The sequence below is a fragment of the Pezoporus flaviventris genome, unplaced genomic scaffold (assembly GCF_033815535.1).
Source record: "Pezoporus flaviventris isolate CSIRO_AGI_PZ_B2104156 unplaced genomic scaffold, CSIRO_AGI_Pfla_v1 ptg000010l, whole genome shotgun sequence".
NCBI lineage: Eukaryota > Metazoa > Chordata > Aves > Psittaciformes > Psittacidae > Pezoporus > Pezoporus flaviventris.
In genome coordinates, this window is record NW_026892558.1 from 2,668,931 (window position 1) to 2,695,446 (window position 26,516).

The 26,516-nt window shown below is 41.8% G+C and overlaps 1 protein-coding gene across 7 annotated transcripts in view; it reads left to right on the forward strand.

Moving 5' to 3' along the window:
• The first annotated feature begins 3,876 nt into the window (after nucleotides 1-3,876).
• The window catches only part of ST8SIA5 (ST8 alpha-N-acetyl-neuraminide alpha-2,8-sialyltransferase 5), an 80,420-nt gene continuing 57,780 nt past the window's right edge, over nucleotides 3,877-26,516 (forward strand). For 2 of the 7 annotated variants that reach the window (XM_061450558.1, XM_061450566.1), the window contains exons 1-3: nucleotides 3,877-4,026; nucleotides 4,513-4,599; nucleotides 10,587-10,669. The gene's annotated coding sequence lies outside the window, so the exon portion shown is untranslated. Of the gene's footprint in view, nucleotides 4,027-4,247; nucleotides 4,404-4,512; nucleotides 4,600-7,413; nucleotides 7,580-10,586; nucleotides 10,670-26,516 lie in introns of those variants that run through there. The other 5 variants (XM_061450560.1, XM_061450562.1, XM_061450561.1 and 2 more) reach the window with 5 other exon arrangements.

Here is a 26,516-nt window from a genome sequence, read left to right on the forward strand (position 1 = left end):
GTTAAATAAACAAAACCAGATGTCATTATGCCACCTCAGTCGTTTATACTAATTGCTCAAGTAAGAAATTTGTACTGTAAAAAAGACTTAAACAGGCTCCTCATCTGTGCTGGAGTTGCAAATGACAGAGAAATAACACGAACAAAGGTTTTCAACACAGTCTGGGTATTACTAAGTGCATCTGAACACAGAGAACTTGTCTTCCTGCAAGGATAAGAGGTTAATTAAAAAAAAACCCAGAAAGTCCCAACAATTCAGCCCTACTCAAAATATATGTAGGAGACAAAACAAGTTTGTTTTTTTTTTTTGTTTTTTTGCATGAACAGATGCAATTCTGATATATATCATATTACTGCATAATCTCATACTAACTTTGGATCTTAGGTTCGATTTTTTCATTATATGTTTTCTCAAGAAAATTGTTCTTATTAAGAAAATGAATACTTCAATTAAAATTACATTAAGATAGCCAAGTTTCTTTTAGAGGTGAGAAATATCCAAAATAAGCAGCAGCCTGGCCTCTTCCCCCCAAAACGTATTATTTCACTGCTCTTCCCTACATTTACAATTTCCTTCCTATCTCCAAGTCTGCAACGGAGAAAACAACCAACCCACCCCCATCTTTTTTCTGCTAAAAAAAATTTAGTACAAACATAATTTTTAAGAGTATGCTTATGGTTTTGTCAGTGATCTACCTCAAATGAAGGAAATTAATTTCTAGCTTTAATCTGCCACTGATATTTCTTTTTCTAGAATCTTCAGGTGTGTCCTGGCATCCAAAGTCTCATTCCCAGCAAAATTTACATATTTTTTCTGATACCTGGAAATACATCTTGCTTTTCCTTTCTTCTCTTTCTTTTCTATTTAAACAGCACCACTACTTTTATTTTCTACTTTCATCACCTTTCCTGTTTTAAATTGTGCTGTGCTAAAAATACCCAGTATTTTTAGTGACAATTCAGTGCTAGAGAAGCACCATATACATTTAATTCATAATGTAAATAAACACTTCAGTATAAGAAGTATGCCTGTGTATACCTCCTCTTTGTATTTGCTAATTACATATTTAATGGATCAAGTGAAGTTTACTTTTGGTAAATGCTTAACTAGCACAGATACCACATATTGAACTGAAACCTGTATTTTTTTCATTGTCTCCCAGCACATTTATATACACAGGCTACACTGCAGTTTTCTTTTGGGGTATGGAGCAGAGATGACCAAAATGGTTCATTTCTTCCTCACAGTTTAAGCACAGAGGCCTCCTACGCATGACCATGTATTTTAATTCTAGATGTAAACATCACACACATGTTCCTTCAACAGAACTGGATGTTCTCCTACAGACTATTTATGCAATTAATATAATCTGAGAAAGGAGGGTATCAGGTTTGTAAAACCTTGAATTGTGTCTAAAAATGATGGAGCTCTCCATCTGGATTAATTCTCTCTCAATGTTACAAAAGTAGAATGAAAAGACATACACAGAGGTTCTGTAATACAAGACATGGATGGAAAATGTTAGTTTTGCACTTTAGTTGCTCGGTGTTTCAAGAAGTCATTAAAATATTACATTGTGATGGGACTGGAGTAACATGGGTTTTAGATGGAAAAGAATCGCTACGTCATGGTGATGGGAAAGAGAGATTAAAAGCTCTAGAGCAGGGTAAGACAGTGCTGGGTGGGAAGAGAAAGACAAGGGGAATCTACAACGAAGTTTAAGGGGTTAGATGGACTGTGGGACCTAAAGCTCCACAGTATTACAACTAAGCAGAAATCACCACAGTCAAGGAAGTAAAGAGGCAGGCCTCCATAAGTGACCTCAAAGCTTCTTCTGGTAAGTCTCATGGCAGGTCAATGCCAACAACATGAACTTATTTTCATTTCCAACTTTCCACCTCAATCACAAGACTGCATCTCTTCCCAGAAACTGAAGGTCTAGTGTCTTAGATACTGCTGCATTAGTACTTTTTGCCAGGTCTATGACAATATATCATACATGGGCATTACACTTTCAGCCTGTAAGAAGTTAATACTGAGAACCACACTTAGCTAAGTGTCACTCCTTTATTATTTCTTGGTTCATCCCTTGGCCTAAATGAGTATTTTTAAGAGCTAGCGCGCTTTTAATTCACTTTGTTATATCACAGTAGCTGTTCTTGTTAATATAACTGGGTGAACCCTCTTTAAGTTTCTGCTAATTAGCTTGTTAATAAAATATACTGTATTAGAAAAGATAAAGAGTTCAATCAAGCATTAATATTAATGTCTTACCAGACCTTCTTGCAGGAACTTTGGGATTATGTATTAATAAATGCTATCCTCTTCCAAACATTTTACTTACCACTTCATTTACATAAATGCCAAACTAGAGTTTACCATATGTGCTGTTCTTTAAGAGAGAGGCACTGGCATCACATTTTTTTGGGTCATAAATGGAACTGAAAACACAAAGGCCCATTAAAAATTAATAGCTATTTTAATCTTAAATGTTTTTCATTAAAGAGCTGTTACAGAGTTTCTGCCCTGCTGTGACAGTCAGCAACCAGATCAAAGTTACCTTGCTGTGAAATTCTTGCTACCAGGCTAAGCTCTTCTGTGTGCAATAGCCAGGGACAAAAACATGAAGGAGATGAAAGCAACGTTTTTAGAAGGTAGAAACTTCACTGCTTCATTATAAACAGAACATCACTTCTGCCTAAACCCTCAAGTCTCATGGCCACTACAACCTGAAAATGACTTTGCTCTTTTTAAATACTGCATTACATCATTTAGGTAGCCTAAACTGTGCTGCTTATCCCTCGCTATCAGTAACAGCTCCAGAGTAACTCCCTTTCTCTCCTCCAAGGCATCTCTTGCTCTTAAAGATGTTCAAATTCGTACTGTAACAAACCATTACATGGCTTCAATTCATAGACACATATTCTAAAACTAAAGAAAAACGAAACAGTAATACATATACAGTGAAAAATTACACGAACTTAAAAAAAAGGAGGAAGGAGTTCCAATGGCGTTATCAAGAAACGCAAAAATGTACACGCATCTGTTTATCACAGAAACAGGGTGGTAAATTCTGATTCATCAGAAAAAAAAAAAAGGCTCAAACCAGTTGAAACGTGTGAAACGCACTATCAGAGCCGTGGTGATTTAAAATAATGGGGCAGGCTTGCTAAGGGGGAAAATACATTTAAAAACTAGAACAACTCACCCTGCAGTCTTTCTAAAAGTGACTGATTTCTCTGAGAAACTGCTAATCTGATTCAGGTCAGACCATTCTACCTAGAGATAAATGCAGTGTAATACATGTATTCACACATACTTGAGCAACCAGCCCCAGCGGAAGGTGTCCCTGCCTGTGGTAGGGGGTGGAACTCGTAAGGTCCCTTTCAACCCACTCTGTAATTCTATGGTATGCATGGCCTTTTCCCAGTCCTCCTACCGCTGTAAACGTTACAAAGCTGTACGCCCTAACAAAAGAACATGAGTATGACAAGAACGAATAAATAATCTCAGCGGTCCCACAGCACGGTCAGGGCCACCTCAGCGCTACCGCCCGCACTCCCGTCAATACCGGCAGAGGGCGGGAGCCGCCTTCCCCGCTCCTAAGCCGGAGCCCGGCACTGAGGCGGAAGGAGGGAGAGCTCTTGACAAGTACCGTGCCCCTGCGAGGGTCAAGCGGGGGTGCTCTGCCCGGCTGCCCTTTACCAGCCCGCCGTGCCTGACTGGCTGCACTGGACTGGCGCGGTGGGAAACATGGCGGCCGTGGCCCCGTCGGGCAGCCTCGCAGCACCTCTGTGAGCAGTGTCTTGGCCTCCCCCCCCCACCCTGGAGCTCTCACTCACCGTCGCAGCGGATGGCTCCGGATGCCACCGGCCGCCGCCGCCTCAGCCGGGAGGAGGGAACGAGCCCGAGGATCCCGCTTCCCCCCGCCGAGCGCTCGGGGTGTGCCGAAGGGCGGGCTCTCTCCCCTCACGGGCGCCTGTCCCGCTCTGCCGCCGCCTGCTCCCGCTGTGATCTTCCCCGGAGGTGAGCTGCCCGCTCCCGCTGCGAGCCTCCCGGCCGCTTTTCCTCGGAGCTCCCTTCCAACGGTGTCCCTTTGACCCTCACGCCGCCATGACCCTCGAGGGTCTCTCGCTCCCTCACACGGGGGCCGGCTCCCGGGGTACCGTGAAGGGGCGGCACGGCGTACCAGGCAGAGCTGCCACACAGCGGGTTATGGCTGCCCGGGGCTCGTTGGTAGCCCGGTGGCTGCGGGGAGGTGGAGGAAAGCCCCGATTGCCACCATCGCGCTAGTGCGTGCGGGCTCTTGTCAGCTCTCGGGTAAACGTTAGGTGGAGCCCCTTCCCTTTCTTTCCTTTCCTTCAGCCCAGGCGGCTATGGTGGTTCTCCGCTCGGCCGCTGCGGTGGGTTTTTCCTCTCCGGATGTTTATAGTGTCGGAGCGGCAGGTTTGATTGTCTTGCTTTGAGCAGGCTTCGGTGCCGTAACCCCTCATTAGTCTCTTTTAAAAATAGGTTAAATGACTGATGGGTTCGCTGCTGAAACGTGAAGGTGACATAGCGTGCCTTTAAAAATAACTTCCTGTCATGGAAGACGCTGAGGTAATAACAGAGCTTCACGTTTTTAACACAGACGTTTAGTCACAAATGTCTCTTGGAAGTGTTGGATAATTAAACTGTCAAGCACTGGGTGAGCACAAGAATACCTTCACTGAAAGCACCAACTTCTGGGATCAAACTAAGGGAAAATCTATAAAATAATACTTCCTAAGTGAAGATAAGGCTGTAGAACCAAACTGTTATGTAAGCATATTACCATATTCATCAAATGAATAATGATGATTACCAAATTCATCAAATGAATAATTCATCAGGACCTGTAGGGCCAGGCCAAGGGGAATGGCTTTAACCTGCCAGAGGGGAGACTGAGATGAGCTCTTAGGCAGAAGCTCTTCCCTGTGAGGGTGCTGAGGCGCTGGCACAGGGTGCCCAGAGAAGCTGTGGCTGCCCCATCCCTGGCAGTGTTCAAGGCCAGGTTGGACACAGGGGCTTGGAGCAAGCTGCTCTAGTGGAAGGTGTCCCTGCCTGTGGCAGGGGGTTGGAAATGGCTGAGCCTTAAGATCCCTTCCCACAAACCAGTCTGTGATTATATGATTCTTCCCATTCATCTCCTGTGACTTTACACTGCTGTTCTACTCCTCTCTTTCTCTTGAACAAGAAATATTTACCAGATACTTTGCTGGTAAGCTTTTTCTACCCAAAGGTTCATTTTTCTTTTAGCATATCTTCCAGGGACTGTGAAGCAGATGTCAGAGGTCCTCCTGTAATGAATCAGGTTGTATCACAGCAGAGGAAAAGCACTGTTGTTTTGTTCTGAAGATCTGGGTAGCACTTACATGGGCTTCCATATGCAGACTGAGCTCTGTGGACAGTTCTCTGTCAACATGTACAGTTCTTTCTGAAGACTTGAGGGCTCATCACAGAACCACATTTTCCTTGTGCCTGTGTGCATGCATACACGCTATTTTAGGGCCATTTTCACAGCTGGTGTTTAACCGTGACCCTATAAATAGGATTGAAATTAGCTTCATTTTCCTTTATCTTTTACTGCATTCCAATTTATGCCAAATTCTGCAAGAAAACAAAGCTTTCAGAGTAGTTGAAAAGTTTCCAATATAAGAGTCTCCCTGAAAAAATTAAAACCTCAGGCCCTCAGTGTTTACTGGCTTGGCATCTTCATGGGTATTTTATTCTGTATATGACCTCCTTTCCATTTAAAAATGAGAACTCGTACACAAAGTACTTTTCAGCCTGTACACTACCCAAAGAATCTTCTTATAGGTGCCAGCCCTTCCTTTTCCCACATTTGTTTTTCCCAAGAACACAGCCTCCTTTTTTTATTTCTGGAGCAATTACTTATTTTCACCTTCACAGCATCACCTTCAGCCATGGATATAGAGAGTGCTGTACTAGACCTCGTCTGATTGTATCTGCAGTAAAACCAGTCAACAGAGTCAGCTAAATAGTGCCTGAAGAATTAAAGTTGTGCCTATAGAGATAGCTGGCTGCTTGCTATTCAGTGCAAATTTTAAGGGCATAAGTAGAATTGAAGCAATACATTATTGTTCTGCCTGGCTTCTGCATTCCAACTTGATTTTTTTTTAATATGTTGTGATGTGCCTTAGAGAATCTAAAATCATTTCCTTAATAATAATTGCTCTGTATTTAGAGAGGTGTAAATAACAGTAGACTGTAGAAAATTGTGGAGGTTTGGAAAACTCTGAAAAGAGAGGTTTGTAAAAGCTGTAGCTTCATGAAAAGAAGTTGCTCCAGATGCACTCATTATTGCTTCACCATTGTATTAATGGTACAAAGAGGCAGCGTCTTTATTCAGTATAGTAGGAAAAAGATGCTTTGTGGCTTTATACCTTTATATCTGTGCAGCAGGAGCAGTCATGATGGAACAGGAGGAGCCGTTTTCTACTTCCAGTGTTTCTTTAGAGTTTTTAGTCCATTTTTGCTTACCTGTTTTGCTGTGGGTCCTCTCTTTTTCATACATGTTGCATAAGTTCTTCGTATGTAGTGCCTGATGCACTTTGGTCTAGATTCTGCTTTCTGTTCAGTTGGTTTTCTTTGTAGTGCGTGGAGTACTTGGTTTTCCATGGCTGTAACTGAGAATGTCTATACAAATGAATTTTGGTAACTTTCAGTAGTTTAGAAGATGGATGTTACCAAAGGTTACTTGTGCATAGACTTGTGTGGGCAGGCAGGACCTACTCTTGCATCCAGGTTAGCCAAGCAGAAGGCAGCTCTGACGTAAAGGCACACGGCCTATCTGCTCTGGTTTTGAGCCAGTAATGTCCCTCTTTTCTCAGGGTGGCACTCTATTATCATTACTGTATAGCTTTCACACTGGTATTGCCTCAGATCTTGGGAGTTCTGAGTGCATCTGAAGAGCTCAAGTCTGCCTTTGCCTGCTTGTATATAGGATTTTCTTCCAGAACAGTTCAAATTTGAACCTTTTTTGGATAAGAATCTTACCTTATCCACCTTAACCAACAACTTAGCTTGTTGAGTAAATCCAGGGTCTTATTTGTGTGTTATTCAAATGTGTTGACTGAAATATTTTTTCATTCACAGTATTAGTACACTTAAGAAACTGCAGTTAATTCAGATCGAGTGGTAGCCCATTTTATTTAAAATTGCACTTCTCTAAACCAAACCATCAATACCACTGAGGAGATCCTCTGAAGGCAGCAGGTTTATCCGTGTTTCAGTATATTACCTATTTGGATCCAATTTCTAGTAATGATGCATAAGCAAAACAAAACCGCAACTTTATTATTAAGCCAATCTAAAAGGAATGCTTTCACTGTTGTAAGGTGCCTGATGAGGTTTACAGCTCGCTCTTTACAGCTGATGATTCACAGCATTTTTGGACCACTAACAGGGACCAGTCCTGCAGATTTTTCATCAAGGAAGCAGTTGACCATTTCCTCAAAATACTACTGTGAATATTCTGCTTTGCAGTATTTCTGTATGGCTAAAAGCCTCTGATGGATGTGCTTGTGACAGCAAAAAGGTACCTGGCCAATAGAGTGTTAGAACTTATGTGAAACTGATGCCCAGTAAACCTTGTAAAGAGCATAAAAAGTCTAAAATATTTGATTTTTAGGACTGTGAAAAGAAAATCCTATTAGTTGCAAGTTGAAGTTGAATGGTATATAATAATCTTGAAAGGCAGAGAATAATTTCACCACAAGTTTTGGGGATTTTCCAGGGTAGCTCTGCTTTTAAAGCAGAAAGTTTTCTTAATCTGTTGCCGTAGGTTTTTTTGACTTACTAACCTTTCATGTCAAGCAGCCTGTGGGTTTGAACTTTTGACTATCCCACTAAACTGAATTTCATCCTGAAACTTAGGTAACCAAGGGTACATGGTTATATATTATATATTAAGTATTACTTTAACTTATTTTCCTTATAGGGTTTTTCCTAACAGCATGCAACTTATTTAAAAATATCAATCAGCAAGCTGATGCGTTCTTTTGCTACTTTTTTTCCTTCGATTATGCATTGTCTGTAGTCAAGCAGTCTCTTCAGATTTTGTCTGCACCCCAGAAATGCCTGGTTCAGTCTCACAAAATATTAGACTTTTAACAGAGTTGCAGGGCCTGCCTAGTGATGGAAAGAGACAGGCGCTTCAGGAGGGCATTTCAGCTTTTTGTTTGCCTATGATTTGTTGTGGCTGAATGACTAGTAGAATATGCCACATGGTATTACTTCTGCTCCTTCAGTGAATAGTTTGCAAGGATACACAATATTGATACTAACACATAAAAGCAGCACGTGATTTTCAAAAGCACTGTCTTTGTGTTGCATTTATTCTGTTCTCCTTAGATCAGTGAGACTGAGGTTATCATTGGTTTGAAATAGTTTGTGCCCAAATGACTGTTCTTGAAAACCCAAGTTGTAAAAATGATTTTTCTGCAAAGATCACTATGTGTAAATTTGGAATGGATCATGTGATAATTTGTGCTAGTGAAACATACTTGCCTGTGTACTTGCACCAAATGAGCAAGAACATGACTGAACCAAGTTAATTTGAGTTGAAAGTTGGTCTCCTAAATAGAGCACCTATTGCTATTGGTTTGGGAAGTGAATGATACTGCTTACCTACCTTATCATAATTCATTATTATGATGCATCTTATAATTAAGTACAGCTATGCTAAATAATAATATTGAATACAGTGATATGGGTGTAGAAGCAGTGATGTTTTATCAGAGACTCTGTAGTGTTCATTCAGTTCTCGTTATAAAATAGCATGAAAGGAAGGAAGTGTTTCTGTGCTTCAGGAAGAATACAGGCAGGCTTTATACAGTGAATTAAATAAGGGATACCACTCAGCTTCCTGATAATTTTGCTACATTCAGAACGTCTGCCAAATTGCACTGAAAAGGTCACATCTGTTTATCTGGAGCAAGGTATGTTCCGTAATTGATTGAAAAGAAAGGTATAAGCCAAGTGGCAATGCAATAGCAGTGCCCTGAGCAAACCCAGTGCAGAAGTAAATACAATTTCAAGAAGCTCTGTCAGGAATGAGCAGTCTCAGTGAACCCACGTGTACATGGTTTGAAGTCTCTAAGGAATTTCTAGATCTTTATTACGCAGATATAATATATATTACTCAGCAAACAGATTAAGACTGAAAGCTCCCAGCTTGAGCCAAACTCAGCATCCATGTGCCTTGATAAAGCCACTGTGAGCACTTTCAGTACTGGAATGGGGAAGTTGTCATTTCAAAGCCCAGTTGTATCAGCCCCTTGGGGCATTCAGACTACATCTCTGGTTACAGCCTGCCAAGGCAGATGTGCCTCTTTCAGACAATGGCTATCACTGGTCTAAGGCGCAGTGTGATGGCTGGAGGAAGGGCGGTCTCACTAAAGGGGGTGGAACAATGACCACAGTGACTTGGTTGGATTGGACTTGGAGCAACCTCCTGTAGTGGAATAGCTCCCTGCCCGTGGCAGGGGTTTGGAACTGGATGGGTGTTGAGGTCCCTTCCAACACAAACCATGCTATGAAACCATTATTAATCCAGGCTGGTGAAGCAAATTGAGAGTTTCACCATCTTCCTCTCATAGCATAACTGCAGTGAGTCTTGTAATAATCAGCTTTATTCACTTTTTTTTGGGAAAAACTGACTAGAGCAGAATAGAGCCAAGATAACTGTCACAGACCTACTGTCGGGAAGGGAAAAGCATTACTGCTACAATAACATCACTGTTAAATATTTCTGCTTATCTGATAGGATAGTTAAAGAGCTTTTTGTGTAATCTTTGATTCTTCCGGGGACTCCCATCTTATAACTACTTCTTCCCTCATGCAGCAGCAGACATGAGCAGATACTGTAATGCTAAATGTGTTCACAGTAATAAATGGCATTATAAAAACTGACTGTAATCAGGGGTAAAAGCGTCTGTTGTGGTCCTGAACATTTTTTCATGGTCAGTTCCTTACAAAACAGTATTTTTCATTTTACAAGCAGAAGGGGGGTTTTTATAATGTCTCTCTCCCCCCCCACCCCGTGCTCCCTTGAAAGCTGAAAAATAAACTCTTCAGTGTCTTTGATGTAGCTGTGATGCATCATGTTTCTGCAGAGCAGTTCTGTCAGTGATGCATGAGACAAAGTAGCATCCAAGCCATTCTTTCAAGTTTCCATTTGGTCAGAATGCCAGCAGTTCATGTACCTGTTTTTGTCATTAGGTGGAACAGACAGGAACTGGTTTTTTATCCTTGGCCTGACTGTGTTTCATAATCAAATGTTCCTTTAAAGCTGGGAAATTACATTAACATCAGAGAAAAAAAAAGAAAAAGGCAGAATTTCTCTTTTAGGCACTGCCATATGTCTTTCCAGGTGGAAATACAACAGGGTGCATTAAGGCAAGGATTTTGGAGAGGCCCTGTTGTGCTTGGCTTTTGAAAAGCGTATGGTGCAATAATATTGCACCTCTGACGGTAAATTTTCCTTCTTTTGTCTTCTCTGGGAAGTCATTCTAATATATATTCAACTATTCTGCTTGTGGTAGGAATAGAGTGCTCCTCCATCTTCAAAACTATGTGTTAGATCAGGTCCCACTTCAGAGAGAACTCTGGAAGAAACACAGAAAAGGTATGAAAAATTTCCTCGCTAATTGTCTGAACCGCCATTGCAATGTAGAAGAGGTTACGGAAGCTTGGATTTCAGTTGCCTGAATGGAGATGTTAGGATGCTGAAATTCCAGGAGAAGGAATCTCTCCCCATCTTAAAGCAGTAGCTGCTCCAAAGGAAAATAGTGCTGGTCTTCAGCCAATTTTTTCTCCCCCTGCAGTAATGCTGAGCTCAGCTGGTTTGGTCTCAGGGCTTCTTTCGTAGCCTTGTAGGTGACTGTGTGGAAAGTGTTGAATGTCAGAATTTATTATTTATTGTTTTAAGCTTTTCAGTGCACTTTTCAGGGCATGATGCTGCAGAAGCATTAGCAAAACCTGAGTTCCTATCATCCTGCTCTTTCTTCCATGCTTGGCCAGCCATGTCTAGGAATACACAGCAAGCTTCGCATACCCAGGGTCTTCATTTTTGTGGAATCCAGTGAAAAGCTTCAGACACATAGAATCACAGACTGGTTTGTGTTGGAAGGGACTTTAAAACTCATCCATTTACAATCCCCTGCCACAGGCAGGGACACCTTCCATGAGAGCAGGTTGCTCCAAGCCCCATCCAGCTTGGCCTTGAACACTGCCAGGGATGGGGCAGCCACAGCTTCTCTGGGCACCCTGTGCCAGCGCCTCAGCACCCTCACAGGGAAGAACTTCTGCCTAAGAGCTCATCTCTTTCTCCCCTCTGGCAGATTAAAGCCATTCCCTCTTGTCCTGTCCCTAGAGGCCCTTGTCCAAAGCCCCTCTCCAGGTTTCTTGTGGCCCCTTTAGGCACTGGGAGCTGCTCTAAGGTCATCCTGGAGCTGTATGTTTTTGTAAGTATAAACACATTAAGGAGTAGAAGCACAGGGAGAAACATACATAGCAAACCTTCACAATTCTGATAAGCCCCAACTTTTTAATGAGAAATGTTGAGAAATATTCCCATAAACTGTGGAGTTCTGAGGTTGCCTTTATTCTAAGGTAAACTTATTATGGGGCCAAAGGGAGCTCCTTATGGACACCAGCTCTTCTCCATCAAGTACATACATGGGTGGCAGAGAAACATTTTATCCCTCCTATTCCCTCTTCTCTCAGGCAATCCTGCAAATTTGCCTGATTTGGAAGTTTTAATCTACCAGTAGGAAAGTTGCTGTAGGGAATGGTCATTAATTTCACTGTATTAAGAGTCCAGATTTAGTGGGGATGTGTTTTAAACAGAATGAGTTTCCCAGAGCTTGGGGAGAGCACTTTCTAAGTGACAGTGTCAAGTAAACATGCAGCTTTAGAATACAGAGATTGCAAATTGTACCAGAAATGGAGAAGTCCTGCGGTGTAACTTCTTGCGTGTTAGCATATTTATGTGAGTGATCTAACCAAGCTCATACATTCATCCAGCTTTAAAACTTCAAAACTGATTTGAGGTGTAAAATGTGATGGAGAGTTGATAAGGCAGGGACATTGCTCCAGATGTCATTTGCAGTCTGCTGTTACAGTTCAGTCTTACTGGAGATCTACCTGGAGGCATTTAGCAGGAGCAGAGCTGCTTTGTGCTATGTGTTAAAACACTAGTAGGCAGTGCTGGCCTCAATTAGCTATTAATCTAATAGCCCAGATTCTGCAAATTTCAACCTATTTCATGTTACCACTCTACTCATGTGAGTGGCCCCAAACAGGCCAGTGTTTGAGTCAAGTTACTTGTGAGAGTGTTTGCAGAATTAACCTGTAGATTCAGCATTTAACTCAAAATTATGCAGGAAATAAATTTTCTGCCCTTTTTAGCAGTCATAGCTGTAAAAAGTTGCACTGATTTACTCTTTTAGATTTAGAACCTTGTTCACATTTTAAGAGATTTACCTCTTCAAAGACAGCTTGATAGCAGAAATGCTTCTTAGAGAAGTTCTATTGGCTGCAGGGGATTTCAGTGCCACTGGCACATCTGAAAGAGCTTTTTAAAATCAGGCATCTAGCTCAAGAGTGAGGCTTCCCCTAACACAAACAGCTGTTTCTTGTCACGTAAGAGAGAAAAGCTGCAACAGGAAATAAAGTACAGAGTGAATAAAAATGCTGCTCCCTGCAAACATCCCTCACGAAGTCTTGATCGCAGGAGGGCTTTCCAGCTAGAGATGCTGGAGCCGAGGCAGGGGGTGGGTTTTGTAGGCTGGGCTGAAATTTGACATCAGGAGGAAGCTGAAACCCATCATTGGTGGAAGCCCGCTGTGATGCAGAGGTGAAGGCTGGATCAAGCTAGACGCTTGGGGAATGTGAAGGAGGGAGTGATTGAAAGAGCAAAAGAAGGAGTCCATGTGTGGCAGTGGAGGACAAACTGAGAGAAATGGGTAATCTGGCATAATAAGAGGGCAGCCACAGCACGTAGAGAAGGCAAATAAGTAATCAGAGTAAAATAGGAAGTGATTTGTTTGAAAAATGCCTGGTTGCTGCTGCTCTCCTGGCCTGGCTGTACTTCTTAGAGATGGTATGTGCTGTTCTCACTACAGCACATTTCTGATGCATTTATGCAAACCTTCATAGGAAATCTAGCTCCATAGTGGTAAGCTTTGCATCAACTCCAAACAGAAAATAATTTTTGTTTTTCAAGCATTTATTTTGTTTTCTTTTTAAGTAAGATACATTTGTATGGAAGTAAGTAAGAGTTCAGAGGCAGGTACTGGCACATCTGTAAGATGCATGTGTGTTATGGGAGGGGGGATTGCAGGCTAAAGATGACTTGCAGTTAGCTGCTGAACCTCACCTGTGCTTTCGCTTGCTTCCTTTAGATGTGTTAGCAAGCTGTTAACACCCGCACTGAACATACAATTGCCAAAAAATCTTAAGAGAATTTAACTAATAGTAGTTTTGTACATTAAGAGAATGGTGTGAAATTATAGAGGTAGGAAATAAAGAGGGATCATAATTGAAAATGGCTGTGTGATGAAGTGTAAACAAATCAGAAGTTAAATTAAGTCCTATTAAATCTGACTCAGATATGATTTGCCTCAACTTGACTTCTGTGGAGTTGCAGGATGTTTTTTCCTATGCTGCCTAAATAGTATTTGAACATTGTGCAGATGCTGCCAGGTTAATCAAATGAACAATCATTTGAGCACAAGCATGAGTTTTAGGGATGAGTGATCAGGGCATTTGCTGAGGCTGTAGGTCGTATGGGATCCTGTTAAACTAGTGCAGATCATCCAGTGTGTGGATGTGAATAGGAGAAGACAAGAACTGAATTTTAGCATCTGACCTTACAAAGGTGACACTGGCTCTGCTTGAAGATTTTACTTCCTGTTTCCAAGTAAATCTTTTATCCACAATCCAGTATTCACTATCAGCCAATATGCTGAGAGATTGCAGTAATGAATTTTTCCATCAAATCCAGGGAGGCTGCTAGCAGAACAGCACTTCTCTGACATTACATGCTCTAATTACATGCAAGGTTTCTAAGAGTGCTGAAACATCACAGAAAAGAGAAAAAGATAAAAGCCAAGATTTCAAAAAATGGTGGACCGGGACTTACAAGAATAACTCCAATAGAGAAAATACAGCTTGATTCATGAGCAAAAAGAAAAAAATACTTAGTTATTCCTGTAGGAATGCAGAAACCACAAACACAGGCTGCAGTAATTGCAATTAAATGCACTACACAGGGATGATTCATCACCCATGTCCTACAACAGCTTTACTTTGGAGAACTCAGTGACTCTCCAGCCATGCATTTAGCCCTGTGCTCAGCACTGTCTGGCACCTTGTTTCTGGGCAGGAGGCCAGCATACTGAAGTATGTGGTATCATAGAATCACTGGATGGTTTGGATTGAAGGGACCTTAAAGTTCATGCAGTTCCAATCCCCTGCCTTCCACTTCCCTGATGTCCTCAGGGACACCTTCCACTAGAGCAGCTTGCTCCGAGCCCCTGTGTCCAACCTGGCCTTGAACACTGCCAGGGATGGGGCAGCCACAGCTCCTCTGGGCACCCTGTGTCAGGGCCTCACCACCATCACAGGGGAGAACTTCCTATTATCTGATCTATAGTCTGTAGAAGTACTTTGAAAGTAGCAAGTTGACCAAGCTTCAGGGAATTTTCATTGAAAGATTGTGTGGTATTTGCAGATCTTTTGCTGACTACACTGACTGTGCTGACAAAGATACAGCCAGGCGACTGATCTCTAGGATTTAGACAGGAATGGAAAATTGGGAAAATTGGAAACCACCTGTGTCATTAAACAGGTCAGCTGTCCATTTTCTGACCCATAAACATGCTATGCTGTGGGTGATAGCTGGGCAACCATGCATAAGGGAAGGGACAACCTTAAGTTGTTGCAAAGTTTCCAGACAGCTTTTAGAGTTCAAGTCTGTGTGGACAATTGGATCAATACCGCTTTAGCACTACAGACAGTATTGGTTTAAGATTTAATTAGAACAGGACCTTTTTACTGAATTCAGGGAGTGACACTTTGTTGATTTTACCTCTAGCTCCTTTTTCCTTTTTTCAGCTTTTACTTGGAAATTATTTTTAAATCGAGATGTGGAAGGCGTATTAGGTCACTGAAAGTGACAGACTGGGGATGTAATCAATAGCTCATTTTTGAGAAAGAGGGTACCAGAGGAGCTGTTGCAGATCAGGTGAATTGCTGTAATGGCACTCAGTCACACACCAAGAAGATGACTTCTTACTGCATTTGCTCATCATCATCAGTTGTAACCCTTAGTGTTCATTTACCAACTTTCCAGTGATTCCCTAAAGAACTGGGAAGCATTTGCCTTACAAAACTCTCAATAGTGCGATTCTTTCTATTTGGATATTAAGATATGCAAAGGATTGTTGTAAAATACTTAAATTTATTGCTTATAACCGTCAATACAGTCTCTGGTAGGAAAATTATCTTTAATTAGTACAAGAGAAATAGCTTACTAAAAATCTCACTGGGTCTCTCTAGGTCTCACCAGTGAGGATGTAGACCCCCTGAGGAGCTCTTAGTTCTCTTTTTCAAGACAGAAGGAGAAGTACAACCTCTGAAATAAAATCGCACCCTACTGTTTTTGCCCTTCAATGCTAAGTTAGAAGAGCATCTTTCTGTGTGACAAGTTTAAACACTGACAGTGTTTCTGCATACTTAGCTACTTGTGTGGTTTGAGGAAAGTGCCTCTTTTTGGACCTATAACACTGGGCAAATCAGCAATTCCAATTTGTGAACTCAGTTATATATATCCTGACTTGAGATCTGAGAAGGAAATAGCTGTTGGCCTGTTTTTGCTGGCAATGTGAGAACTATATGCTCAGTTACAAGTCCTGTTCTGCTGCTGCTCCTGCCAATACCCCATAAGCTATTTTACATATAAAAATTCTGTGTGATGATCTTTGCTGGAGGGACTCTATGTTCCATGTTCCAAGGCCAGGCTGGATGGGGCTTGGAGAAACCTGGTCTAGTGGAAGGGAGATTGGAACTCTCACGAGCTTAAAGGTCCCTTCCAACCCAAACTGTTCTGTGATTCTATGATTCTGTGTGATTTTGGCAAGCATTGAGTGTTTTCTCATTCAGTGTTCCTGAATCATAAGCTGCTATGTCCTCTTTTAAAGCAATTTCTTACTTTACAATCATATTTATTTTACAGTTAATTTAAAAATTCTATTACTTTTAATATTTCAATTCTGATATATTTTTCAGTATCCTAGTGAGGGGCTTTTATCTATAAATTTTTCCTTGCTAGTCATGTAGTTTATGACATTTCTAGAATGTAACATTCTGTTCTGAAAAGAAAAGCAGCTATCAAATTTTAGTGTATGTCTGTGCTTGCACTTATTGATGTGAAGATAACAGTAAGAACCACTAATTCAATGGATATCTAATTTTTGGTGGTAAGACCAGTGGGATTTTCTTAGCATGGGCAGCTTACTAGACCTGCAGCTGCAATTGATCCACTTCACAGATAGACAGCTAATAACAAAAATAATGAAAATACCAGTTTCAAAGAGCAGATTCAAGGTACAGTAGATATCTGTCCCCTTCATACCTCAGTGCAAGAAGTTTATATTCTTTATGATGAAACTCCAAAACACTGCTGATGTCTATGTTGCCATAATCCACAGCTTTCAGAGACCTATGCTCTGGAATTAAAATCATCAGAAAACCAGGAATATTGTTTCTTGCAAAATAATTTTTGCTCAGCTAAAGTGGCATGGCTCCTTTTGCTTTTCATCTAAGCTTTTGACATCTGTTAAGGCTTAGAAGAAAACGAGAAGTATTATTAGTTAGGTAAATTAATCCCATTTGTAGTGCTTTTCATTATCTAACAAAAAAAAACAAACCACCAAAACCAGAGGTTCAGTTAGAGGTGAAAGCAAATTGCTTCTGGTCCTAGACCTCAAAACTCATCATATTTTCTGGGTCATGTAGCAAGTTATTTCTTACATGCTTTTTTTCACTGTAGGTTAATTCCTGGCAGCGCTGCTTAGATAGATAGGGAAGAAAATCTGTCGTGAGAAGAACTATTTTGTAGAGTTTCAAAGCAGATTTATTAAGCGGACTACTGGGAGCATTCATTCAAACATTGCAAGAGGCTCCTAGGAAAGACTGTGGAATCTCCATCTTTGGAGGTACTCAGAACTTCACTGGAGAAGATCCCGAGCAACCTGTCACAGTTTCAGAGTAGGCCTTGCTCTGAGTAGCACACTGGACTAGAGTGCCTACCAAAGTTCCTACTTCCATAAAGTAATCTGTGATCATAGAATCATAGAATCATAGAATAGTTAGGGTTGGAAAGGACCTTAAGATCATAAAGTTCCAACCCCTGTGGCTTGGGCAGGGACACCTCACACTAAACCATATCACCCAAGGCCTCGTCCGACCTGGTCTTGAACACTGCCAGGGATGGAGCATTCACAACCTCCCTGGGCAACCTATTCCAGTGCCTCACCACCCTCACAGGAAAGGATTTCCTCCTTATATCCAATCTAAACTTCCCCTGTTTAAGTTTTAACCCATTACCCTTGTCCTATCACTACAGTCCCTAATGAAGAGTCCGTCCCCAGCATCCCTATAGGCCCTCTTCAGATACTGGAAGGCTGCTCTGAGGTCTCCACGCAGTCTTCTCTTCTCCAGGCTGAACAGCCCCAGCTTTCTTAGCCTGTCTTCATATGGGAGGTGCTCCAGTCATATGAGATTTTGGCTCTACTAGTGTGAGAGTTCAATCCCAGTTTAGCCATAGAATCTCCTACTTTTAGCTGAGTGGATGTGTCACCGTGATCCTCATTCACATTTCATATTCAGTGAGTGTTTGGCCAGTATTGATGCTCCTAGTCTGTCTTCCTGTGTTCATGATTTATCCATGAAACTTCTCCGGCTTGATACTTCTTCTTTCTTCCAGGAATTTTTGGGTGAGGATGAAATTTTAAATGATGACATTTAAATTAAATTATCACATTTAAAAGAAACGATCCTATTTTCTTGGTTTCTCTCACTACCAAGAAGAACTAGAATACTTTTTTAAAGAGGAAAGAGATGAAACCAGAAATATATGAAGGAAGGTAGGTGGTTTGTATGGGTGACAATGTCATCTGTACACTGGGTTTAATGCATGTTAGGTATTGTAATCTTGGCTCTGCCACTTCCATATTGTGGGGTCTTGAGCAAGTCACTATCTTTGGATGCCTTTTCCTGCCTATGGCTTGGGAGCAAAGCTTTCTACGATTAAATCTATGCTATGACTATCAACCAGCTTGGAATTCAGGAATGTGGGAGTTCACTTCGAAGAGGGCTGAGCTCAGCCCAGCCACCAGGCTACAAAGGTGGAGGAAGGCTGAAGTGAACCCTGGTACATAGCAATTTAGGAGGCTGCAATTTGTTTCCTACAGTTGTATACACACACACACACACACACACACACACACACACACACACACACATATGCTTTCCTGCATTATTGTGTAAACTCATAGTGCCTCATTTTGATGTTGAGCAGGAGTCAAAGTTGATACAGGGCTTTAAAAAGAAATGAATGAGTCTTTATTCACCTCTCAGTAATAAAAAGAACCAGAGCTCAAGAGGGGGATAATATCAGGCTTGCCCATGACGAGGTGGGGGCTGGCACACCAAGATCAGAGAGAGGGAAGAGGTGCTGGCTAGGGTGTGCACTCAGCTTGTTGCTACGAGACATTCTAGCTACACTGGAGCACACTTGAAGTCTTAAGATGAGCCAGGAGCTCCTGTGGTGGGATTGAGTGCACCTTAAGCAAGTTTGAAGATGACCCCAGGCTGAGTGCTGTGGTTGACACACCTGAGGAGTGGGATACCATCCAGAGGGACCTGGACCAGCTCTAGAAGTGAGTCCATGTGAACTGCATGAAATTTAACAAGGTCAAGCGCAAGGTCCTGCACATGGGCTGAGGCAACCCCTGTTATCAGTAGGGTCTGGGGGATGAATGTCAAGATCCCCTCCCAAAGAGGAGGTGAAATCAGGTATTGATGATGAAGGGAGTGAGAGCAGCTCTCTCAAGAAGGACTTGGAGTTCTGGTGGATGAATGGAGTGCTGGAGATGATCTGGCTTCAGTGTGCACTTGACCCCAGACCCCACCCTGTGTGCTGAGCTGCACCCCCCTGCTGTGCTCTAGGGAGACCCCCCTACAGTCCTGATCCAGCTCTGGGACAGCAAAATGAGAGGGACATGGAGCTGTGGGAGCAAGTCCAGAGGAGCCCAGGGAGATGCTGCCAGGGCTGAAGCAGCTCTGCTCTGGAGCCAGGCTGAGAGAGCTGGGCCGGTTCAGCCTGGAGAAGAGAAGGCTCCTTAAGGAGAGACCTTACTGTGGCCCTTGAGTACTTAAAGGTGGCTTAGAAGAAAGATGGGGGCAACCTTTAGCATGGCCTGTTACAACAGGACAGGGGTTGATGGTTTTAAACTAAAACAGTGGTAGATTTAAACTAGATATAAGGATTAAATTCTTTAAGATGAAAGTGATGAGTCCCTGGCACAGGTTGTCCAGAAAGGTGGTAGATGCCCCATCCAGGGAAACATTCAGGGTCAGGCTGGATGGGGCTCCAAGCAGCCTGATCTAGTGGAAGGTGTATGAACCCATGGCAGGGGGTTGGAACTGGATGATCTTTGAAGGTCCCTTCCAACCCAGACCGCTGTATGATTCTGTGATACATCTCAACTGTAGTTGTAACGAAGCTCTCAACTAACCTAGTCATTTAAGCACTTTTGTAGTCACTGGGTAGAGAGAGGCACACCTAAATGGCTGGTTAGCCTGTCTGTCTTAAAAAGCAATACAGCATTTCTGGAGATGCCAGTTTTTATCTGCTGTCTGTAGCAGGAGTTTGATGAGCAGCTCTTCTAGACATCTATCACTCAGAGAGCTAACATTCAATCAAGTTAATTCTGCATTTTACACACCACACACATACTCTGAGCAGGTCCATAGCAAAAGCCAGCTCACGTTTCCTTCAGAAGGAAAGTTGGATTTAATTTTTTTGAGATTACAGTTCAGAAGCAGTACAGTATATACTTAGATGTATATGTAATTCTATCAGTATTAAGCATTAATCAGACTTTTTATTTGCCAATTCTAATATAACATGTTTGGTTTTTTTTCTCTTTCATATACTGTGACACCCAGAAAAGAAGAATAAAACATTATTTGCAGTAAACAGAGCAAAGACCCACAGGAAAAGCAGTCCATTGCCTGAACTCTGGAATTTGGACATGTAAAAAGTGAACATTTGGATCATGAACTTTAGGAGCTAGGTACATTTTTGTGCAGGTTTTTTTTCCAGAAGGTAGTCTCACAGTCTAGTATATTATTTACAGTTAAGATTTTAAGTGAATGGACATTGCATTACTTTTGGTTTAAGAATTATCCATGTAAGTTAAAAATACGGCTTGTACTTCTTCTTAATCTACGTGTGTGACATTCATTAGTTCCCAGGGAAACCATTAAGGTAGGATTTGACAGGTACAAAAGTAAAAATATGATGAAGCAGAGTTGGAGGCAAAATCTCTTATAAAAGCCACTAAGAGGGAATGAGTAACCCTAAGTATTAACTAGATTTGAGGTAAAGGTTCCCATTAGTGAATAAGGACCTGAGAATTGATTCTAAGAGTATGAAACAAAATGATACAAAGCAAAGTAATTTTGGAGATGTGACGTGGTGTTTTCAGCCTGCATAATACTTTAATCCTCAGACCTACTCTTCTAAAACTATCATCTGTGGTTAATCAGGAGTGCTTACAGCAGTGATTGAAATGGCCAATTCACTCCTTTAATTACAGTCAAATTTTGCTCTCAGCTACACTGCTGTCCTCTGTATTTGGGAAGGTAGGATCACTTGGATCTTCCTTTGACTGCCAGCCAAATGAAAAATTGCGTTTGTTTGACTCACTACTCAAGCTGATTTGTTTTCCCTCTGGACATTCACTAGTCTGTAATGGAAAAACCCAAACCACAATTTTTAGGTGCTTTAGAATTTGTTTTCAATGTGTTTTTAAGAGGTCTGGACAGGGCTGAGTCATTGTTCCTAACCTAGTCCTGTATTGGAGCTGTTTCATAGCATGGGGGATTTTTCAGTCTGGCTTCTTTCCCTTACTCCCTCAGTTTTCCTTATGCAAGGCAGAAGGGATCACACTGGTTTTCTAGCTTAATCTCTCCTGGAGAAAAACTGGAAGCCAGGCAGTGGTATACATGCTAAGTGACACAATTTTGTCATCATTGTCTTAGTTAAGGGGAAGTTGCATCTTTGTGCTATCGAACCCCTGTAGTGAAGCTCACCATCCTTTCTGAGCCAGAAAGGCTAAAAGGAGCTGCACAGGTGTCAAGGTAGGCATAGTCCTCGCCTCTCTCAGCAGCTTGGCACTAGTTTTGCTCTTTCTGCACGTGATAGTTGACTCTCCAGACTCTGAAAAAGAGCTGTTACTGTCTGATACTAGGCCAGCACTTGAGCAGTAGTCGAACTGAGTGGCTCTAGGTTGCTGTGTGAATTCTTTTAAATTCAGATGATGAATTATATGTGTGTTATCTTTGCTGCAAAGGAAGAAATTGTAATAAACTGCCATATCCAGTTTTGGCCATTGCATAACCACACTACAAGTCATCATTCAAAGGCTGGACTGAAAGAGGTAAGCTTGATACCAGCTCCTGGTGTTGGTAAGTTGAAAGTTTGCCCAGCTGGAGATGGCAGGTCTGTTCCTCTCTGTTCATGGATGATGTGAAGGATGCTGCTGGCTGCTCATTCTCCTGTGTTGATTCATCCCTATTGAAAATCTCTGCTGCACGCTGGTATGTTGTGAACTCCCCTGTGTATGGTGTGCTCTTCTCCTTGTGCAGTGATGCCAGGGGGACACACAGGAATTGCAGTGTAGTAGAGCTTTGTAGTGGATGGGGTTCATAATCAGAGCGTTGTTCTAAAGGAGTAATGTAGGTGTCATGGATGAATTCTTCATCTGCTCTCACTAGGTGATATTTAATTTATCATCAGAGGGAGTTGCTTTTCAAGAGTTTTTTCCTTTTCAGTTCATGGCTAGAGATTTAAAAATAAAATTCACATCTCATTAGTTTCTTGTCACTTTGAGAACTCCTTCTCTGAAACCCATGGTTATTTTGCCTGAATCTCACACTGTAAAATACAGAACAGTTTGTGTCCTTCAGAGTGGCAGTAGCACAAAGAAAGTGGCCAGATGCCGTTAGCAGGCTTCTGCTGGGTTAATGGCCAGCAAAGGCTGGTGAAGATGACTGGAGCTTTCTAGCATCACTGTAATGATTTTGTACATAATTGACCATGAGCAGCTATGCAACATCAAGTTCAGCTACACAACATCTAGCTCAGCCTCAGTGTCACATTGTCAGGCCTATGCACCCACATATTCCTCCCTGCCAGCTTTCCAGCTAAGGCAAAGTGAGGCCAAGCACCTCTCAGGTTTACATAGTGAGGTTGTAGCCTCCTGCAGTTAAAATCCTCCATCTCCATGTGGCTTTCTGTCTTGGCCACTTGTGTGACACTTCTTTATCCTTCTGCCTACTTGAACAGACTGGTTTTCCTGGAAGATCAGCCTGTGATGTGCAAAAATAAGGACATGATATGATGTCCAAAGATTTCAGCAGGGCTTTCTTGCAAATGCCACAGGTCACTTATTCAGGCAATCATTCTGCAAACACTTGCAGCTGACAAAAGCCAGCACAGCTGCCAGAGTCTGTGCTTATCACCCTTTCAGTTCCCCTGAAAACTAACCTTTTAAATTAAGTTATTTTTCTGTTTGGTTTTAGTCTACACTGGATGACCTCTCTGGTAATCAGGATGCATCCATGCAAACACTAATGCTGTGCAAGAGAAGGAGCAGTGCAACAGCAAAGACAGGTAGCCAAGGGTAGGACAGGTTCATGTTTTGCATTGGTTAATACCAGCTTAGGCCAGGTCATAGTACTTGTTAATACTGTAAAAAATTCTGTCTTGGCACATCACGAACATTTCCATAGAATAATGTAGTCTGGAACAGCTAGTTGGAAATGTCTATGAAAATGATATATATTTCCCTTTTTTTAAATTAGGGCTTCTTGCACCAGACGCTGCACTTTCATTAAGCAACTGTGCAGATGTAAGAGAAGTGAAGACAACCCTTTCTGTACCCAAATTGGTATAACTTAGTCTCTTCCAGAGCCAGAAGATGCTTTGTCACTCCAGAGTAGTAAGTGAGCGGAAATACAGTGCACAGAGCAGGCTGTGGACACAGCAAATGTGAGGAGAGGAGAAGAGGCCTTGACAGAGGTCAGAGAGGGGAAGAGAGATGTTGTACTTTGGATGTTCGACTTGTCAGAATTTGTTTAGTGAATAAACAGAAATATTTCCCAAAGCTCTTTTCCAGAGCTCTGGGCACATCTGTTATATGTTCAGAGAAGGAGCTAGAATAACACAGTTGGAGGAAAAAGTTAACTCCCTAACTTCAAACATGGAGAAGGAGCGATACCTACTTCTGGCTATCGAATTCCAGCTGTGAGGGAGAACCTTCATCCTCTAGCCCACCCAAAAAGAGTTGGGAACAAATGGGTTCCCAGTAGCATGTTCAGGAGGTTATGTTATCATGGATCCTCTGGAGAAAAGGGTCTGACCAGCTCCTGGGATTGCCTTATACTTGGCTCAGTGCCTGTTATACCAGTATAGCTCACCTTTAACATAAGCAGGATTTTCAGGGAGAAATACAGATTTTTAGCAGTAATAGCCTGGAACCAATGAAGATCCCAGTTACCTTTCCTTTTACTTGTCACCAAGTATCTGGAAATGATGCCCAAACAAATGAGTCAGGACAATGTAGGGCTTAGGATATCAACTGAGCCTTTGACAAGGGCTGAAACAGGAATGGAAGCAAGGAAAACATGGCAGTGGCACTTGAAGCCAAGCAAAAACTCATCTGCACTAAAAGATGTCTCCTAAAGAACACAGTTTCTTTTCTATGCTTGCTGCCAATTGTACTTGATTAATCAGGTTTCTGTGGGGGTGTTTTCCTTCATTCCTAGCAGCATATTTTTCCATAAGTGATCTTAATATTCTTGCAGATAATTCATCTCCTGCAAGATCATGACTGTTCCAAAAAGTTGCAATATTTTGCCCTCATAAATAAATAAAATTCTTGTTGGAAAGCCATAAATAGCTTTTCAAGACATCAGACCACAGAGGTATTTGTTCTTTTAAAAGTAATCATTGTGTGCTTTCCTCTCTGCAAAAAAGGGGGGTTGGGGGTGGGAGTTAGGCTGGATTTGATCCTGTGGAGTTGACTGAGGTTTTCCTGCCGGAATCTATTAGATAGTGTCAAGGCAGGAAGTGCTTATGTGCAATACACCTGTTTCCAATAGCTTCCCCACCTCCATAAAGGACATCTGTGGGAAACAGTCCTATTCACGCTGGGAAAAACACATTTCTATAATGGCTTCCCATCCCCCAGCCAGATGGGATAAAACTGAAGCAGCTGCAGTCCAGGTCCCATGAGAAATACTACAAAAAGTGCAATTAAAATAATTAGTTAATGCCTTTTTTTATCCAGTGTGGTAACAAATAGGGAAAAAAAAAAAAAAAAAAAGCCTGAAATTGCTGTTCTACATATCAGTCTGGTATGATGATGGATGTTTCCTTGATCTAAGCTTTCCTTGGGGCTTTAAAAGAGCTCATGTATACTCAACCAGTTGCTGGATTAAGGATGTCTATTACCAATGTTAGCAGTAGGTTAAAACCACTTGCACAGTAGATTTTGCTGTGAGAAGAACAACAAAAAGATATGTCAGAATTGATAATAAAATGATTTAGATTCTGCTTCCTCCCTTGGAAATCAAGTTTGCCTCCTATTGATTTAAGCATGTACTGTGTTAGGTTCTGATTAAGCAAAATTTGCTTGATGAGTCAACTTTATGGGGGATGTACAAATGAAAATACATGGCCAAATACATCCCTGGCACAACTCAGTGAAATCTGGCATTTACCCAGTTGTTAGCTGCTTCTTGTTTGAGGGTTTCTTTCCTAACCTTCAAATGGTGCAGCAAGTGAAGATTTCTTTTGCAGGCACTTTAATTGCTTTTCCTGACATGTTCATAGCACATGAAGCAGTGTACCAGGAACGGTAACCCTGGTAAACTATATTTGTCATTACCATAGAAGGTTTTTAAACTGCAGCCAAGTGAGATGACCGAACAATGAATGTAACCTAAAAACCAGGGTAGATTCTCTTCACAGTCTTTAGCTTCTCTGATTTCACTCTTATATTTCATCCTGGGGCTGAATTATTCAAACATGAGTATTTTTTCATTTTATATTCCCATTACTATTTCTTGCCATCCCTGTGGGGGAGCCTGGAAGCCAGGCATCTTGGTGAGGGTCATGAAAATAAGGGAATTTTGACTGATAAATGCTTCAAGTCACTCAAGCTGTTCCTATCTCCCACCTTCCTGACAGACGATTACAGAATAGCCTAGCTGAGGAAGTTCTGAACAGCTTACACAGTGATTCTGGGGTGTTAGTATGCAATCTATGTGGCTGTCCCATCCCTGGCAGTGTTCACGGACAGGCTGGATGGAGCTTGGAGCAAGCTGCTCTCGTGGAAGGTGTCCCTGCCCATGGCAGGGGGTTCGAACTGGATGAGCTTTATGGTCCCTTCCAGCCCAAACCAGGCTGTGATTCTATGACTCTATAATGTGTCAATGCTCTTAGCCTTTCCATGCGTCATCAAAGGAGTTTTGAGTCTCAATAAGCTCAGAGAGTTCCAAAACCTACGTGCTATATAACTGCACATTTCCTTTTAATTTCAAATTATTTCATTTTTGTTGCTTTTTAAATTCTTTCAGTTCTAGAAGAAATGGTATTTTAAAGTATCTGATTTTCGTCTATTGTCTGGAAGTGTAACTCCCCCCTCTCCTCATCCCAGGCCATTTTTGAATGTTACTGGGGGTGAGGAAATACCATGACTTCCAGATTTGGCTTGCTTTCTTTTTCACTGTGAAAGGAGGGTTAGTAGTAGAAGTGGAAGGAAGGTTTACAAAGAGTAGTGCTAGTCATGGGGAAACAACACTAGCAGCAAAATTGGCTAATGTTGTTTCATGAAAGTGTATTTTATTCATTTCTGATGATCAACAGTAGCTTTGAGAGAGAGAAAAAAGAGGAGCAGAATATTACTAGGAATGTAGGTGAAATTCTGTGGCTTTGTTCCCCTTCAATGGTAGGTGGCTGCTGGAAATGTGAGTTTCTGTGACAGTTCCACTGGAATTAATAGGGTGGTGAGGCACTGGAATAGGTTGCCCAGGGAGGTTGTGAATGCTCCATCCCTCGCAATGTTCAAGACCAGGTTGGACAAGGCCTTGGGTGATGTGATTTAGCGTAAGGT